Here is a 6232-nt window from a genome sequence, read left to right on the forward strand (position 1 = left end):
CGCCTGGCGTGAAACTAACGACCCCAGCTCGCCTGGCGTGAAACTAACGACCCCAGCTCGCCTGGCATGAAACGGACTACCCCAGCTCGCCTGGCGTGAAACGGACTAGTCCAGCTCGCCTGGCGTGAAACGGACTACCCCAGGTCGCCTGGCGTGAAACGGACTACCCCAGCTCACCTGGCGTAAAACGGACTAGTCCAGCTCGCCCGGCGTGAAACGGACTAGTCCAGCTCGCCTGGCGTGAAACGGACTACCCCAGGTCGCCTGGCGTGAAACGGACTACCCCAGCTCACCTGGCGTAAAACGGACTAGTCCAGCTCACCCGGCGTGAAACGGACTAGTCCAGCTCGCCTGGCGTGAAACGGACTAACCCAGCTCGCCTGGCGTGAAACTAACGACCCCAGCTCGTCTGGCGTGAAACGGACTAGTCCAGCTCGTCTGGCGTGAAACGGACTAACCCAGCTCGCCTGGCGTGAAACTAACGACCCCAGCTCGCCTGGCGTGAAACTAATGACCCCAGCTCGCCTGGCGTGAAACTAACGACCCCAGCTCGCCTGGCATGAAACGGACTACCGCAGCTCGCCTGGCGTGAAACGGACTAGTCCAGCTCGCCTGGCGTGAAACGGACTACCCCAGCTCGCCTGGCGTGAAACGGACTACCCCAGCTCGCCTGGCGTGAAACGGACTACCCCAGCTCGCCTGGCGTGAAACTAACGACCCCAGCTCGCCTGGCGTGAAACGGACTAACCCAGCTCGCCTGGCGGGAAACGGACTAACCCAGCTCGCCTGGCGCGAAACGGACTACCCCAGCTCGCCTGGCGCGAAACGGACTAACCCAGCTCGCCTGGCGGGAAACGGACTAACCCAGCTCGCCTGGCGGGAAACGGACTACCCCAGCTCGCCTGGCGGGAAACGGACTAACCCAGCTCACCTGGCGTGAAACGGACTACCCCAGCTCGCCTGGCGTGAAACGGACTAACCCAGCTCACCTGGCGTGAAACGGACTACCCCAGCTCGCCTGGCGTGAAACGGACTACCCCAGCTCGCAGTCGGCTCAAGTAGACAGCTAGAGTCAGAGACGCTGATGAGTGTGTTTGTGAGATGCCGAACAAAGAAAACGTATTAAACGTTTCAATACGAACATCTCCACAGGACCTATCTTCCCTATAGGCCGACATTAAAATACACCCACTGTATGTTTCAATACGGACATCTCCACAGGACCTATCTTCCCTATAGGCCGACATTAAAATACACCCACTGTATGTTTCAATACGGACATCTCCACAGGACCTATCTTCCCTATAGGCCGACATTAAAATACACCCACTGTATGTTTCAATACGGACATCTCCACAGGACCTATCTTCCCTATAGGCCGACATTAAAATACACCCACTGTATGTTTCAATACGGACATCTCCACAGGACCTATCTTCCCTATAGGCCGACATTAAAATACACCCACTGTATGTTTCAATATGGACATCTCCACAGGACCTATCTTCCCTATAGGCCGACATTAAAATACACCCACTGTATGTTTCAATACGGACATCTCCACAGGACCTATCTTCCCTATAGGCCGACATTAAAATACACCCACTGTATGTGTCAATACGGACATCTCCACAGGACCTATCTTCCCTATAGGCCGACATTAAAATACACCCACTGTATGTTTCAATATGGACATCTCCACAGGACCTATCTTCCCTATAGGCCGACATTAAAATACACCCACTGTATGTTCCAATACGGACATCTCCACAGGACCTATCTTCCCTATAGGCCGACATTAAAATACACCCACTGTATGTTTCAATACGGACATCTCCACAGGACCTATCTTCCCTATAGGCCGACATTAAAATACACCCACTGTATGTTTCAATACGGACATCTCCACAGGACCTATCTTCCCTATAGGCCGACATTAAAATACACCCACTGTATGTTTCAATACGGACATCTCCACAGGACCTATCTTCCCTATAGGCCGACATTAAAATACCACCAACATGCAAACAATACAGTTCTAAAAATGTCCTAGGTTTTTCCCCTTTCCGGACCTCACTAAAATTCCAACCCTGGTTACGGCCCTGCCCACACCATGTCCTCCGAGATGTTATGTTATAGGAACAAAACGAATTTAATGTTCAACATGTTCCTCATTCGTTTACTTTTATTAAGGGGGGTGACTTGACCAACAGGTATAATCACCATATTAGTTTTCTCTCTGTCACTCTCTCTACCATTCATTTCACCCCAGTATCTCTACTTGCACATTCATCTTCTGCACATCTACCATCCCAGTGTCTAATTGCTATATTGTAATTACTTCGCCACCATGGCCTATTTATTGCCTTATCTTCCCTTATATTACCTCATTTGCACACATTGTATATAGACTTATTTTTCTACTGTATTATTGACTGTATGTTTGTTTTACTCCATGTGTAACTCTGTGTTGTTGTTTGTGTCGCGCTGCTTTGCTTTATCTTGGCCAGGTCGCAGTTGTAAATGAGAACTTGTTCTCTACTAGCCTACCTGGTTAAATAAAGGACTTGTTCTCAACTAGCCTACCTGGTTAAATAAAGGACTTGTTCTCTACTAGCCTAACCTGGTTAAATAAAGGACTTGTTCTCAACTAGCCTACCTGGTTAAATAAAGGACTTGTTCTCTACTAGCCTAACCTGGTTAAATAAAGGACTTGTTCTCAACTAGCCGACCTGGTTAAATAAAGGACTTGTTCTCTACTAGCCTAACCTGGTTAAATAAAGGACTTGTTCTCAACTAGCCTACCTGGTTAAATAAAGGACTTGTTCTCAACTAGCCTAACCTGGTTAAATAAAGGACTTGTTCTCAACTAGCCTACCCGGTTAAATAGAGGACTTGTTCTCAACTAGCCTACCCTGGTTAAATAAAGGACTTGTTCTCTACTAGCCTACCTGGTTAAATAAAGGACTTGTTCTCAACTAGCCTACCTGGTTAAATAAAGGACTTGTTCTCTACTAGCCTAACCTGGTTAAATAAAGGACTTGTTCTCAACTAGCCTACCTGGTTAAATAAAGGACTTGTTCTCTACTAGCCTAACCTGGTTAAATAAAGGACTTGTTCTCAACTAGCCTACCTGGTTAAATAAAGGACTTGTTCTCAACTAGCCTACCTGGTTAAATAAAGGACTTGTTCTCAACTAGCCTACCTGGCTGTAACAAACGTGGTTTGTGACACAAAAATATTGAGCTATACAGTCCAGATAAAGTACATTTTATAGGAATACCTCAATGTAGGTTATAAAATAAACCCACTGTAAAGCCCTGGCCATAGAGAGGGGATTTGTTCTTTATTTTGGTTAGGCCAGGGTGTTACATTGGGTGGGCGTTCTATGTTCCTTTTTCTATGTTTTGGTATTTCTTTGTTTTGGGCCGTGTGTGTGGCTCCCAATCAGGCACAGCTGAAGCTCGTTGCTGCTGATTGGGAGTCACACATAAGGAGCATGTTTTTCCTTTGGGTTTTGTGGGTAATTGTTTCTGTTTTGAGTATTTTTCCTAACAGGACTGTTTGCTGTCGTTTTTGTTCATTTTGTAGTGTTCTGTTGTTTATTTGAATTATAATTCTAATGATGAACACATCCTCTGCTGCACCTTGGTCCCCTCTTCCAGACAGCCGTTACACTGGTTAAATAAAGGTGAAATAAAAAAACAGGCTGCAAAGGCAGATTATTTATTTGAGTAACGTAACATTTCATAAATTATGTTTCTCTTCTTGATGTGGACCTACAGGATTCCTGCCGCCACCCCAGCCCTCAGCATAACACATTCTATAGAGCTCACACCATTCTGTAGAACTCACACCATTCTGTAGAACTCACACCATTCTATAGAACTCATACCATTCTGTAGAACTCACACCATTCTATAGAACTCACACCATTCTGTAGAACTCACACCATTCTATAGAACTCACACCATTCTATAGAAGTCACACCCTTCTATAGAACTCACACCATTCTGTAGAACTCACACCATTCTATAGAACTCACACCATTCTGTAGAACTCACACCATTCTGTAGAACTCACACCATTCTATAGAACTCACACCATTCTATAGAACTCACACCATTCTGTAGAACTCACACCATTCTATAGAACTCACACCATTCTGTAGAACTCACACCATTCTGTAGAACTCACACCATTCTGTAGAACTCACACCATTCTATAGAACTCACACCATTCTATAGAACTCACACCATTCTGTAGAACTCACACCATTCTGTAGAACTCACACCATTCTGTAGAACTCACACCATTCTGTAGAACTCACACCATTCTAGTAGAACTCACACCATTCTATAGAACTCACACCATTCTGTAGAACTCACACCATTCTGTAGAACTCACTACCATTCTGTAGAACTCACACCATTCTGTAGAACTCACACCATTCTGTAGAACTCACACCATTCTGTAGAACTCACACCATTCTATAGAACTCACACCATTCTGTTTGGTCTTTCATTAGAATATGTTCCGCTACATTCTATATGACTGAAATTGGGAGTCTATAAATTGTGCATTAAAAGTAATACATGTATGTTAATTTAATACTGACAATTTCAGTAAAAATTGAAATCAATTTTTTTTAATGTTATTGAGGTCTTAATCAGTACATTTTTAGTTAATAAAACAACTATTAAACCACCATCCCAAAAAATAGGGCTTTTGTTAGGAAACACTGCCATCATGTGGTGGGTATTGTGAATTACTACATGTATATCAGAGGAGAGGAGCACAGACAAGAGCTCTGGACGTTAGCGGTGAAACCAATGACTGTATGAGAGGGACTGGCTGTTGGCCGATAAAATCCGACGCGCACACGTCCAGCAGGCAAGAAACAGACGGGGTTGGCTTACAACCAAAGGATTATTCACAACATGTTCGCTATATTTCCTATTCAAAATGTTAAACCTGGAAACATGAATACAATTTGCACAATAAAGCATTTTGCTTGTCTTTCAAATACATTTTACAATTATTGGTTAGCTAGCTATAGATATAAAATCTAATCAAATTGTATTGTCTCATACACATATTTTGCAGATGTTATTACAGATGCAGATAAACGCATAAGTTTCTAGTTTCAACCGTTTCCGGCTCTCTTCCTGCCCCTGCGTCATCCCACTCCCTCGTCTGATTGGTCGTTTCCACACAGACCGTAAACCGGCGTACTGCGTCATCCCACTCCCTCGTCTGATTGGTCGTTTCCACACAGACCGTAAACCGGCGTACTGCGTCATCCACACTCCCTCGATCTGATTGGTCGAGTAGGCGGGACTTCTGACTTTGTGGATGTGGTAACTAGAGACAATCCTAGTTTAGCTCAGGAACAGGATATAGCTGGGTGCACATGCGCACTAGGCTAATTCAGGAGACAAATAAATAGTTTTTATGCCCTGATATGACTGAAACAAATACATTAGATTAAGAGAGCGAATCAATATACAATCTCAAAATCAGCTGTAACAGTCAATATTAAAACAAAGCTTAAAACGATGTTTGAGTGAACTTGAACTTTAAGGTGCATTACCACCACCAACTGGATTGGAGTGTCGACCAGACAACAGGGAAGGTCTGAATCCTACCCATCAGTCTGTTATATATGGTGTAATTCTCCTGTCTTATCTGGTGTCCTGTGTGAATTTATGCTCCCTCTAATTCTCTCTCTCTCTCTCTCCCCTCCCGGAGGACCTGAGCCAAAGGACCTTGCCTCAGGACTACCTGGCATGATGACTCCTGGCTGTCCCCAGTCCACCTGGTCGTGCTGCTGCTCCAGTTTCAACTGTTCTGCCTGCGGCTAGGGAACCCTGATCTGTTCACACTTCCTGGGGGGAGGGTACCATTATCTACCTCATTATCTACCTCATATCTACCTCATTATCTACCTCATTATCTACCTCATATCTACCTCATATCTACCTCATTATCTACATCATATCTACCTCATTATCTACCTCATTATCTACCTCATTATCTACCTCATATCTACCTCATATCTACCTCATATCTACCTCATATCTACCTCATATCTACCTCATTATCTACCTCATATCTACCTCACCTCTATCTACCTCATTATCTACCTCATTATCTACCTCATATCTTCCTCATATTTACCTCATTTTCTACCATATTATCTACCTCAGTATCTACCTCATTATCTACCTCA

The sequence above is a fragment of the Salmo salar genome, chromosome 07, assembly GCF_965601325.2.
Source record: "Salmo salar chromosome 07, fSalSal1, whole genome shotgun sequence".
Lineage (NCBI taxonomy): Eukaryota > Metazoa > Chordata > Actinopteri > Salmoniformes > Salmonidae > Salmo > Salmo salar.